The following is a 14,601-nucleotide window of genomic DNA, read 5'->3' on the forward strand; positions in this document are numbered from 1 at the left end:
TCTCAAGCTTAAATTTAAAATTAGAAATCTCGGAATCCAGTCTCCCTGGATCAGATCCGTCACCCACAGAATGAAGCTCTCCGTCTTCATGTTCTGCAAACTGTGACGCAGTATCTGACATGGCTCTCGCCCTCATCCGCGCGCTCTGTCCTTAACCCAGAGCTATCGCGCTTGCCTCTTAATTCTGGCAATTTAGATAATACTTCTGTCATAACAGTAGCCATGTCTTGCAAAGTGATTTGTAAGGGCCTCCCTGATGTACTTGGCGCCACAAAATCACGCACCTCCTGAGCGGGAGGCGAAGGTACTGACACGTGAAGAGAGTTAGTCGGCATAACTTCCCCCTCGTTGTCTGGTGATAATTTCTTTGCATGTAAAGATTGACTTTTATTTAAAGTAACATCAATGCAATTAGTACACAAATTTCCTATTGGGCTCCACATTGGCCTTTAAACATAGTGAACAAAGAGATTCATCTGAGTCAGGACATGTTTAAACAGACTAGCAATGAGACTAGCAAGCTTGGAAATACTTTTCTAAATAAATTTACAAGCAATATAAAAAAACGCTACTGTGCCTTTAAGAAGCACAAAAAGCTAGTCACAGTTGAATAACAAAGAACCCAAAATAGTTATAGCAACCAATTTTTCACAGTAAATGTATTAAGTTAGGCAAAGATTGCACCCACCAGCTTAAATGGATGATTAACCCCTTAATACCCAAAAACGGATAACAATTTTAATAATTAACGTTTTTCTCACAGTCAAAACACGATACCCTCCCTCAAAAGGAATTTTGAAGACCCTGAGCTCTCTAGAGACGATCTGGATCATGGAGGATGAAGTAGACAGTATTGTGACTGAATTTTTACTGCGCAAAAAAGCGCTAAAATAGGCCCCTCCCACTCATATTACCACAGTGGGGAGCTCTGATAACTGTTTCTATGCAGAAAACAAAGATGGCCATGTGGTCAAAAATCATGCCCCAATAAGTTTTATCACCAAGTACCTCACAAAAAAACGATTAACATGCCAGTAAACGTTGTAAACATACATTTAAAAAGTTATGAAGTGTTATTAATAAGCCTGCTACCAGTCGCTTTCACAGCAGTTAAGGCTCATACATTATTTCAGTATTAACAGTATTTTCAGAGTCAATTCATTCCTTAGAAAAATAACATTCAGTGTACACACACTCATCAGGCCTAATACCAGTCGCTATCACTGCCATTTAAGGCTGAACTTACGTTACATTGGTATCAGCAGTATTTTCTCAGTCAATTCCATTCCTCAGAAAAATAATTTACTGCACATACCTCATTTGCAGGGGCCCCTGCATGCTATTCCCCTTTTCTGAAGTTACCCTCACTCCTCAGATAAGAACAGCCAGTGGATCTTAGTTACGTCTGCTAAGATCATAGAAAACGCAGCAGATTCTTCTTCTAATGCTGCCTGAGAACAAACAGCACACTCCGGTGCCATTTAAAATAACAAAACTTTTGATTGAAGAAATAAACTAGTTAAAAACACCACAGACCTCTCACAGCGACCTATCTTTTAGTTAGGCTGCAAGAGAATGACTGAATATGACATGTGAGGGGAGGAGCTATATAGCAGCTCTGCTTGGGTGATCCTCTTGCAGCTTCCTGTTAGGAAGAGATATATTCCATAAGTAATGGATTGACCCGTGGACTGACTACACTTAACAAGAGAAAATATATTTTAACACATAACTATTATTAGATCATAAGGGTTTTTTTACAGACAGACGTGTGGCACAGCGATGGGGACCAAGGTTCGCGCCGAGCTATGCTAATTTATATATGGGGGCAGTGGGGAACACATATTTTTGGGATTCCCTGCCAGCTAGCGCGGACCTGGTCCTCTATGCACGCTTATTGTACGACATTTTAATGATATGGAAAGGCACAAAGGAGGACCTATTACACACAATACAGGTTATGAACGAAAAATACCAAAAACTTAAGATTCAACTTTGAATCAGCTGCCAAGGAAATTACATTTCTAGACCTGAAAATTGAGGTGAAAAATGGAATATTGGAACATCCACGTCTTCAAAGAAGTGGACTGTAATAATTATATCCACCTGGAGAGTTGCCATCATTTTCAAGTGGAAATCCAATATTCCTAAGGGACAATTTTCTCGCCTTAAGAAAAATTGTTCAAACCCAGAAAGTGGGAAGACAAGCAAGCAATACTTAAAGGGAAATTCTTAGAGAGAGGCTACGAAGAGGATAGCCTAAACCAAAATATGGAAGAAGTCCGGAATAAAGATAGAAGAGACTTATTGAAATATAAAAATAAAAACAAAAATAAGATGGGCTTGTCAACCAATAGTGAAGATACTCTTATTGTCCCATTCTTACAGGATATAGCGAAAAATAGATATCTAATAGAAAGAATAATCCGAAAACATTGGCCACTTCCTGAAAGACGATGGAAATTATAGGAGAAAAACTTCCACCTAACCCCACATTTATTTACAGGAAAGCCAATAATCTCAAGAACATATTGTCCCCTAGTGTTCCCAAGACTCCGAAAACAACTAGCAAAGATGCTTTGGTAGAAACCTAAGGGGTTTCTTTCCTTGTATAAACTGTAAAGCGTGTGAAAGGGAATAAAAAACACAAAACTTTATTTCACACAATTCTAAGTGAAGTATGAAATTAAATGATACAATAAGATGTACAAGTAAGGGGGTCATCTATATGATACAATGTAACTGTGGTCTACATATGTAGGCCAGACCTCCAGACTTTTGAAAGACAGAATCAAATAACACCTGTTAAAAAATCAAGCATAAAAATGTAGACACACCCACTATATCCGCATTTCCACGCAGCAACATCAGGGAAGTCAAAAAGATTCTTAGCTACATAGGTATCCAATTGGTTACAGCCAATTGGAGAGGGGGGAACTATGAAAGAAACTATTAACTGCTGAATCAAATGGATTTTCAATTTAGATTGCCTTTACCCTAAGGGGTCTTAATAACAATAGAAGATCTATCTCATCTTCTTAACTTAAGATTATATGCCGCTGTTATTATTCCTATCCTATAGGTGTAGCTTAAATAGGTGCATGTATTTTCATACTAGCATAGATAAGGCACACCCCCACATAGAGTATATGTAGGCATTTGAAGAGATAGGTCTTATTGTAATTGTGATTTCAAGTACTTCTGTTATTATAACCATGCACCCCCCTCTTCACCTGCCACTTTGCATTACTATTACTGATGGAGAGTTTTCAATATTGAAATATTTTATATTCTAATTTTTACATATTTTAATTATGTTTACAATCGATGATCATTATCCTAATGTTTTTATACATGTTTATCATTCGAAACAATTTAATTATATTTTAATTATGTTTACAATCGATGTTCATTATCCCAATGTTTTTTATCATGTTTATCATTCCAATGTTTTTTAGCCCTGGGGTCGTCTCCATATAGGAGGCTATATGACAATGTTTATCTTAATAGGTTTCTTGATATTACTATATATCAAGAAATATATGATTTTTTTTATGACATTCCAGGAAGACATTCTATACGCTTTTCCTAAATAGATATCTCTATAGGGACAGTGATATTATTGCTTACATTTTAGGACCCTTTTAGATTGTTATATTTTTTAAATAAGAATCTTCTATTTTATTTTATTGTATTCCTTAATAGTGTCATATCCACTATAATATTTATTACTTTGATGTCTTCCCTAAGTAGAATACATTTTTTCATTCACTCGTCTTTTCTGTCAAAGAAGGGCCTAACAAGCAGCCTTACAATTTTTCAAAAATAGCTAGTTACCTTAGGATAGATTAAGCCTATTTTCAGATCAGGCCATGGTAAATCTAAATATATGACTGAAAATGTTCTATTCATTCACTCTTATATTGGTTTCCATGGTGATAAATGACTGAACACACACTTCCGGTTTGCCGATTTTAGGCAAATATTATCTTTCAAATATTAATGAAACAAATAAAAATGAACATGTACTTTATTTGAAACATAGCATGAATTTACCATGAAACTAGGAACATATATACAAAAATAGAATAAACTCAATAGGTACTTCCAGGTCATCAGGAACAGGAAGTAGAGGGTTATATTTTTTTACTTTACTCCAGGTCAACAGGAACAGGAAGTAGAGGTTATTTTTTTACTTCCAGGTCAACAGGAACAGGAAGTAGAGGTTATTTTTTGGCGCAAAAACAACACTGGCACTTATTGGCCAGTAATAGCTATAAAAGGAGCTACCATTGCTAATCCATCTATAGTCCTTGATAAAGGCCCAGTTCTTAGGGCCGAAACGCGTTGACATATATGGTAAGCTTCTTTTCAATTACTGACTAAGTTTGAATAGCAGTTTTGCACTATGTTATATTTGTTTTATTACAGGTATATCTTTGAATGAATTGATCCCTGAGACATAGGATCCATTTCTGTATTTTTTCATCGTTTACACACAGGAATAACTTTTTAGGAGCATCTCTTCACATCTTGTATTCACATAAGGGTCACTTTATAAGTGTGTTATTCACTTTAACACATCCTAAATATTCATTTGGATTATTTTTTCACATTTTTTCCTTTTTCTTTTTTCATTTTTGTGTACACACATTTTTGATTATTCACGCCCACTTCATCACATCATCTTTTCAGGATTTTTTGGATATTCACAATAATTTTTGAAATTTGATTTGAAAACCACTACGTTTTTCTTTTTTACACACTTCATCATTTCACCGTTTATCGAGGGATATATAAGGATAACTGTTTTAAAATAGAATCTTCATATTGGACATTTACTCTCTGGAAAGAATTTAAAGTTTGGGACCTACATATTTATGGACACCTACTCAGTAAATTGATGTTTTTATATATTTATATTTTTTATCCAACCATCAACAGCTGTTTTATTGTAATTTATTTTGTGATTAAGATTGTATATTGTTGTGGTTTTTAACCACAATTGTATTGTTTTTTATATAGATATATGCATATTTTATTGTTAATTTTAAGTGGATCCACTTTTGTATCTTGTTTGTATATTTTAGCTATAAGTAGCTTATAAAATATTTTATATACCCCTATAGAATTTCAATATATTTTTTATTTAAATAATCTTGTCACTACTAGTGTCTTAGCCTTTTAGGAGGCGCTCTGTGTATTTATTTTTAGCACTACATTCACCTTTTTGGGGGCGCTGGTACCCACAATACTAGGAGCTACAGACACAAAGTTGTGCGCTGTCAGATTTTAACAGATTTTGTAGGAGAACTAGATACGCATGACAACTTTCAAGCAAGATGGCAGAAACTTGAATTAATGTTCCAGCAACTAATTGATAAAGCTCCATTTGACATCCTAACGAAGCGCTTTTCATCTGTAACTGCCGATAGCACTGAGGTGTTCACCCTGGATATACCCAACATACAAAAGGAGCCCTTAGAATGTACCTTACTCTGTGAACCGAGATGGGTCATGCCGACATTGGAGAAAGCAAATAGCCCACACGCAATAAGAACGGAGCAGAAGAGCTCAATGAGGTATAAGACTTTGTGCTCACCCGGTGGGTTAAATAGGCCCCAGTGGAAGAAGGGACATAACCTACTGATACTGACTGGGGGGGTTTCTCGGGGGGGGGGGCCCAGGAGGTCCTGACTGAGCTGCAATCGCTTTCTGTGTTGGCGGCCATGCTTGGCATTTATGATCAACTTAATTTCTCCTCGGAAGCAACCCAAATAATGCAGAATGATCTCCGCAAAATATGTGAACCTGGGACTACACATAAAAATCTTTCTTTTCCTCTGAGCCATTCTTCTCACGCTTTGTTTGGGGACTCATGCAACCGTGCTGGGATACTCTCAAATGGATAATCTAAGCCTTGGGGCTAAAACAAACTCCCAGTTCGTAAAGTATCAATATTTAGCCCAGTTGCTCTGCTTTTTATGTTTCAGCTATTTGCTTATTTATAGGTATGTGCTTTATCTAAAATATACTAGGCAACTCTAGCATACTGCAAGACTCCACAGGACTGCATCAAATGATTACTACGTTAAGCTGACTATGTATGACACCATGTTATTGACACTAGTCCTGCAAACAATGTTAATGTCTTAATAATATCTTATTTGTTTGTCTGTTTATACTGGGGGTAAGTGGGGGGCCCCTGGAGGAACATTTTAGACAATAAAAACATGTATCAGGACAACATTGCATATAACCACAATATGTCATAATATATATTTGCTTGGTGGCCTGCGGCTGAGGCTATGGGCGAAACAGAACAAACATCAATTTCAATAAAGTGAAATGGGTTCTGATGTTAATTATATTGGACTATATGTATCACCACGTAGACAGCAATCCTTAATTACAAGTTCTTCCTGTGGAATATATGTTACTCACGTATAATGCATACTAGGTTGTCATAATTAAGTTATGAGATATTATTAATAATTTCAATGGTCAGAGTTGGAATACATGGAGCAATAGTTTATCTGTCATGTTCAGTGCTATGTTACCCCTCTGTAATATACAAGACTTGGAGTATGCACTTCATATCCTTTTTCAGAAAGATACCAGAAGTTTTAGCCTAAGCATTTTTACCTTAAGGTTTAACTTTTTGTGTACTTGTTATACCTGTTTGTTTTTCCTTTTTATTGTTTTCTTTATCCTGTTACATAATGGTCCCCAACATTACTTTAATTTAAAAGGTAAGGTCCAAGAGCGGCCTGAATCGTATTATCAGGGGCAGAAATCGTAAGCAAAAATAGAGGACTCTTTAAACATTTGATGAATACCTGTTTACTATATAATATTTGCTTTATCGCTAATGTACATTTTTATGTATGTTTATTATTTGTACTATGCAGTTCCTCAATAAAAATATTAAATAAAAAAATTAAAAAAAGACTGTGCACATTTTGTTAATGGAAGTAAATTGGAAAGTTTTTTAAAATGGCATGCTCTATCTGAATAATGAACGTTTAATTTTGATTGAGTGTCCCTTTAAATTATGCTTACCTGATCATTTTCTTTTCTTCTGACGGGGAGCTGTGGACAGCTGCATTCATTACTTTTGGGAATTCAGAACCTGGCCAGGTGGCCGGGGTAGAGCAAACTCCAACCATTTGCTAACAAGACTGGCATGCTAACCAACTAAGCTATGACAGCACATAGGACGAGCTCGGGTTCCAGAACCCAGACACAGTTCATTTCCCTACAAGAAGGGACACTCCCAGGCAAAAGAGAGACTACACTGAAACAGTGACGGCACAATACCAGAATCCAACCCTTCATGACATCCTGCATGCAAGGCAGGGGGGACCCCACTGAACAGAGGAAGACCTCCGGGGCACTAGGTTGATACTGTGGTATGCCCCAATCTCCCTAAGGGGAGGAGAAATGAAAAATATAACTGCTCACCCGCCCACAGGCATGGAGAGTGCGGCATCAGACAGACGGCAAAGTCAATACCGATTGTAGAGGAACCATCCAACTGCAACAGCGGGCCCAATAGAAAAGCAAATAGCCATCAAGCACACATTTAATGTGCAAATAGCTGCAACAGATTGCAACTGCAATCTCCTGCTTGCTAGGCAGCTAAACTAACCATCAGGCTATTTCCAAGTCTCCGATAAGAGAAAACAAAATCACCAGAAGGGGCAAGTGGATGTCTCAGAACCGGAAGGACTGAACCGCCAAGGACCCATCTAAGGGATCCGGTTAGATATCCAAGACAAGAACATGTCTGGAAAACTGGACACCCAGAAACCGGAGCTGGCCACAAGCTATTAACCCCTGAGGAATCATAGGCATACCTCATACGGAGAACCTGTACCCTAGGAGATGCAACCATCGCCACATCCAAAGGTCCTTGGACACTGGACATTCACTAAGCATCCCAGAGACAGAGAGCATAACTCCTAAAGGCTCCATGGACAACACCCCAAAGTCCAAATACTAAGGAGCTGACAAGAAATAGAGCTCAAAACTAGATAATCCAGCTGGAGAAGATAATATAGTCTCCAAACAATCTTTTCAGGATCAACCTTTCCGGAAACCCTCACAGCTCAAGGACTTAACGATGGATGAGCATCACAATTCCTGGCGAGCAACAGATCAAACCGAGACGTCTTAAGTAAGGGCAGCTCCAGGAAAAAAACGGAGACAAAGCATTCTGCAGAGCTCCAAAAACATGGGAGCAGACAAGAAACAGTAGGAGGAAGAAAAAGGCCATAAATGCCTGAACTTCCCTAACAGATGACCCCACAACCAGCCCCAAGAAGGGGAAAAAAGAAGCCTAAGTCACCTCGACCCCTTAAGGAAGAGGTACCATCATCAAGGCCTCAAAAAAGACAATCCAATAAGAATACCATAGAGGAGATAAAAAAAACACACAAAAAAACAACCTGGTACCCCAGATGTCCAAGGAGTCATCTAAACCTCCAGTTCAATTGGGACCCTAGCTCCGAGGCCAAAGGACCTCCAGAACCCCCAGAGTAATCTTTAGCAGGATCCACTTCTGGAACCCCACCAACAATCAGGAACAGGACAAAGAGGACTGAGTACACTCCCTCTGATGCCCCATCCAAAAGAAGAAATGAGAACCAGCCTGACGTCTAGGAATGAAAGGCCTCCTCTACCATGTTTTAGCCCTGCAATGGGCAGAGCCTCGAAAAATTATTGAAAACTCATGGTTATTCCTCTCCACGGAAATCTTTAGTAAAAGGCGAAAGATTTTTTGATCTGAAGAGAAATCAGAGTATAACGAACTCCTCATCCGAGTGAGCAACTCACCACCCAACCAGGTCAGCCAGTTACACCGGCACCACATGGATGATATAGACCTCAAGGAACAGAAAATAGTGCCTGACCAGGACCAGACTGCTACATAGGGCACTCAGAACTGACATAGGCGACAGAAAAATTTAAACCCCAATAGGGATTGACAAAAGGATCTATAGACAAAACAAAATACTAACACCTAAACATGTAACCTCTGCGGAAGTGCACAAGCTACCAAAAATCACTAGTATCAAATTCCAGAGAAGAAATGTTTCCCAACGGAAAAATTATAACAGACATGAGCTTCTTAAAAAGAAATAAAATACATCCTAACCGGATCAAAGAAAAAGAAGGCATTCACAGGTGAATACCCAAGAAGAATGGGCCCACTAACAGGACCAGCCAATCAGAGACCCCATTCCCCCGAAGCTCAGAACTGGAATAAGATACCCCAAAAAGAAAAGTAAATTGGAGACGAACAAGGAAAGTAACTTCATCCCCACACGTCTAACCCAGCTTGCCGTCCAGAACAAAAGACCAAAGATCCCTCAACCCATTAGGACTGGAATCCTTCACCACTGCCAAAACATGTCGCAGTAGGACACAAAGGGGCGTCAGTCTATAACGAAAACAAGACTTACCTCCACCGGGGCAACTGACGACCCTGACCCGAGGGTTGGGCCCCTGAAGTCTCAGAGGAAACCGCTTCCCCAAAGGGCCAATCTGACCCTGACGATCCCACGCCTGACGAGCCCTGGTTAACAGAACACGGACAGTATCTCAGCAACACCTCCCTCCCTGGAAGGTGTAAATGCCGCATAGATATGGCCATGCAGAACAGTGCTGTAACCTCTGGAGGAAACAAGCTGCTTTCCGAAGAAGGGGTAACGGCATTAGGGACACGTGCTTGCGTAGTCAAAGAAGGTTCTAGGGAACGCGGGATATGGGATCCCCAGGGGCGGATGGCTCGGCAGACTCTAAGTTCCCTGTTTCGGGAGAAAAGAGCACTCTAAAGTGGCATTGGGAACATAACTGATGGGCAGGGATTACCCGGGCCATTTCATACTCTTCGCAAGAATTAGAATCTGAATCAGAGACATCCGTCTCCAAAAAAATCAGAATCCTCCATAACTTGGTGATAGAAATTATGGATAGAAAAAAATACAACTGGCACCTTACACCCCCAATGACTGGGGCACTCACCACCTCCTATGACCCAGACAACTAGCGAAACAGACTCCGTCACCACGCGGTCAGGAATACGGAAATGGAAAACAGAACATGACCACGCCTAGTCACAAGATACACTGTGCAGGCCAGAGAAAAGCGCACCAGGGCCACAAGGGCCGCGCAGCCTGACAAAAAATGCAGTTATGTTTTGATAGCCACAAGCCCAAGCGTCACTACACATTGGCAGACAGAATCACATAACAAACATAAAGTCCCCCCTATTCAATTACCCCCCTCAGGAGATATTAACCCTTGATTCCATAAAGAAGTCCCACTGAGACCCTGACTTCTTTGTTTACATTACATTCACACATCGAAGTAAAATAAAACATTCTTACTGGAATCTACGCCATGGAACAGGAACACGGCCCTTCAAGTGTGACAGATAGTAGCCTCGCTTCTGACATGAACTTGAGTGAAGAAAGCAGGCAGCGAAACTCGTCATCGCTGATTGCTAAGGAGCTGTTAACATGAGTCAGGATGGTTTCGCAGAAAGACTCTCTGCATCTCCGGACTCTAACATTCATCCATGCTCTCACTGAGAGGCTGACAGGATTACTTAAAACTCCAGTCCCATTTCGAAGAGTACTACCCTCCATAAGAGGCTATCTTTAAATCTTCCGACACTTCTCTGCCAACCTCCTGTGACAAAAGGCAAAGAATGACTGGGGGATGAGGGAAGTGGGGGAGGTATTTAAGACTTTGGCTGGGGTGTCTTTGCCTCCTCCTGGTGGCCAGGTTCTGAATTCCCAAAAGTAATGAATGCAGCTGTGGACTCTCCCTGTTTAAGAAGAAAAAGATAGCGTTAAGAAAGAGTGGAGATAGAAAAAAAATGGAGAGAAAAGAGAGAAGAAAGAGTGTAAAGAGAAGATATGGCCTAATAGAGAAGGGAGGGGGGAAAAAGATAGATTGAAGAGAGGAGGGAGTGGAGAAAGATAAATGAGTTGATATTTATAAAATACAAATGTGGAGGATGAGTTTGAATATTCTACAAGTATTACCTCATTAGTGTATATACGTGTGTTTTTTTATACCTGTGTGTTTTAGTGTATGTAACCTTGAAATCCTGTATATGTTATGTAGACACAGACGATTCTAGTTAAAACCTTATAAGCAAACACAGTATAACTTAAAATCGTACCTTGAATAACATGGATATGTACTATGCACTTATCCCATAGTGGAAAGCTGTTTGTTTGTATAATATTCTAGTAGCCCATCATGGTGTTACTTTCTCGCCGCTTTCGCAATTTTCTGTGGGCATGGCTTACTGTCGTCAAGACATCATGCCCATGCGTGACGCCCCATACGCTATCCAATCGGATTGAGGGCATAGGATGACATACGCTATGTTAGTAAACAAAACCACGAGTATTACGTGGTTCTAACGATCTTATTGTATATGGCTAAATAGAGGATCGTATCCACAGCCTAGCCTACAAATGATACACAACGCCCATATTAAAAACTTAGCTGTTATGTGTGTATGACTATATGGCCTAAACATTATATTATGCGTGAGCTTAATAGTGTGCCTGTATGGCCAGATATAGTAAATCTACTTAAGGAGATTATAGAAAACAATAAACGAATATGGAGGAGAACATTGGGCGCCAAGCCGGATTTACCGCACGACTATTGGCTAAGAGCTTTCTACATGAAGTATCTTATACTTCATGATGAAAAGTCCCCTTTATTTATTTCAATAGTCAATACTAGCATTTGTAAAACTGTAGGATTTACTTTCACTTTAACCAACAGATATACCTACAAAGAGATACATCAAAAAAAGATACATCAACAAATTAAAGAGGCTTTGAACTGTATAAACAAGATCTAGCAGTTCACAAAAAACAGTGCCAGTCAATATTGCCATTGACTGGCTTATAATGTACAAAAGAACAAAAAATCCTCCAGCTGTTGTATTAAAAAAGACCTTTTATTTTCACAATGCAGGGTCCAATAAAACAAAGCGACGGTTCAAGCTAATACCCTTACTTATGCTGAGTATTAGCCCGAAATGTCGCTTTGTTTTATTGGACCCTGCATTGTGAAAAATAAAGGTCTTTTTTTAATACAGCAGCTGGAGAATTTTTTGTTCTTTTGAATGCTATGGGCATGGTAAGCTCACTCCGAGGCCTTCTCAACTAAGTGTGAGCTGTTTCCTTACTCACATATTTGGCTTGTAATGTATCCAATCTGAAGATCCATCTGGCTTCTACGTGAAGCAGTTTCTTCTTTCTGTCGCCCCCTCGGCTTAGGGGGGGGGGGGGAGAAGACATGATCTATCAGAATGAATCTTAGGTCTTCAACAGTGTGTTGTGCTTCCAAAAAGTGGCGTGCAACAGGTTTTCTTAGTGTCTAGAGCCACTCTAATGTCACTGCAATGATTGGCCAGTCTTTTCCTGAAATCGTCATCAGTCTTACCCACATAGTGCTTCCCACAAACACAGCTCAGTAAGTATATTACAAATTTTGTTGAGCAAGTCATGTAGTGACGAATTTTGTACTGTTTTTCTTATGTGGTTGTCTGAAAGTTGAGCTCTGCATGTAGTGCAACTTGAACATCTGTATGATCCTTGTTTATTAGTTTACAAACACTTCTCCTGACTTTAGCAGTGTGTGGGGTCCATTTTCTTCAAAAGATCCTTCAAATTACTGTTCCGTTTGTAGCCCATTTTGGGCACTGTGCTGTCCACAAACGGCAAAGTAGGGTCTGTCTGTAGCACCCACCAATTATTCCTTATACTGTTGGCCAGTATATGGGATGTTGGACCAAAAGTTTTAGTCACTGTAATTTTTTCTTCTGTATTAGATATCTTCTTGTCCAGGAGTAGGGTGGCTTGATCTTTCTATGATTAGGAATAAGTTTGTGATTGTATAGATGAATACACATGTTGATGCTATCTAACATATGATTGTTGGAGCACTGTGGGGAGGGGTTTTGATTTGCTTTAAATTTTGTCATCTTTCATTGAATCTTTGTCTGAGGAAGAGGTGAAAACCTTGAAACGTCACGTAGTAAAATTTATTTCTTTATAAATCCAGATTTTCTTCATATATATATATATATATATATAGTGTGTATAGGTGTTTTGTTGTTTTTTTGATCTGATGAAAGGGTTGATTTGTCTCTGAAACGTCATCTAATAAAGCTGACACTGTTTGACAGAAATTCTTATTTCAAGAATATATATATATACACATATATACATATATATATACACATATATATATATATATACACACACATATATATACATACACATATATATATATAAATATATGTACATACATACATTATATATATATATATATATATATATACATATACACACACACATATATATATATATATATATATATATATATATATATATATACACATATATATATATATACATATACATACACACACACATATATATATATATACATATACACACACATATATATATATATATATATATATATACACACATATACACACACATACATTTTATATTTAATAAATACATAAACGCACCTTAATATAACTAATGTTGGGTTAGCGTGCATGAAAAATTAGTGTACTCCTCTTGGGTTTATGTATGCAAACCCGACAGAAGTACACCAATTGTTCATGTGAGCTAACCAGACACTGTGTTATACCTAAAACGAGAACCCCAAAGCACATTACACATATTTTACATTCCATTGTTCTTCATGTAGGAAAAAAATGTAAATGTATATATATATATATATATATATATATATACACATACATACACACACATACATACATATACACAGTATCTCACATTTTTGTAAATATTTTATTATATGTTTTCATGTGACAACACTGAAGAAATTACAGTTTGCTACAATGTAAAGTAGTGAGAGTGTACAGCCTGTATAACAGAGTAAATGTTCTGCCCCCTCGAAATAACTCAACACACAGCTATAAAAGTGCCATAAAACAGGTTGAGATCTGTGCATATCCTAAAAGGGCTAATTAAGTAAAAATAGTTTGCATAAACAAACTGTTTAAAAATTGCTGGCAAGTATTTTAAAATCATTTTCAAAAATAAGGAAAATTAGTTACAAAGCTGTGCTGTCTGGAGCAGCTAACTCCACCCCCCTTATCAGTGTTTAGACAGAGGCATTGTATTTCAACTGAGTTCACAGCTTCTAGGCATGCTCCAGCAGATAATCCCTATTCATTTCTGCATTTTACCAAAACAAAGGTGGCTTTAGCTACAGTCATGAAAGGAAATGTGTGGGGGGAGTTAGAACTCTACAAATCAGAAACTAAAAAAAAGGATCAATGACGAGGCACTGCAGTATAAATTTGCAGGTAAAGTAATTAATGTACATATAATATTATTTTGTCTTTATCCCAACGTGTTGTATGTCCCTTTAATGTCTAAAACTTTGGCAACAAATTGTCCAAAATGGGCACAAAGTAACAATATTTTGTGTGGCCACCATTATTTTCCAGCATTGCCTTAACCCTCTTGGGCATGGAGTTTACCAGAGCTTCACAGGTTGCCACTTGAGTCCTCT

General features: G+C 38.3%; 1 protein-coding gene and 1 non-coding gene across 2 annotated transcripts in view; both read right to left on the reverse strand.

Moving 5' to 3' along the window:
- XKR8 (XK related 8) overlaps positions 1 to 14,601 on the reverse strand; it is a 140,654-nt gene that overhangs the window by 102,178 nt on the left and 23,875 nt on the right. The gene's annotated exons all lie outside the window — the stretch shown is intronic.
- On the reverse strand, positions 8,693 to 8,807 carry LOC128655100 (U5 spliceosomal RNA). Its single transcript, XR_008401658.1, has one exon. It is a non-coding gene; the product is annotated as a U5 spliceosomal RNA (small nuclear RNA).

This window comes from Bombina bombina, chromosome 3 (assembly GCF_027579735.1).
Source record: "Bombina bombina isolate aBomBom1 chromosome 3, aBomBom1.pri, whole genome shotgun sequence".
NCBI lineage: Eukaryota > Metazoa > Chordata > Amphibia > Anura > Bombinatoridae > Bombina > Bombina bombina.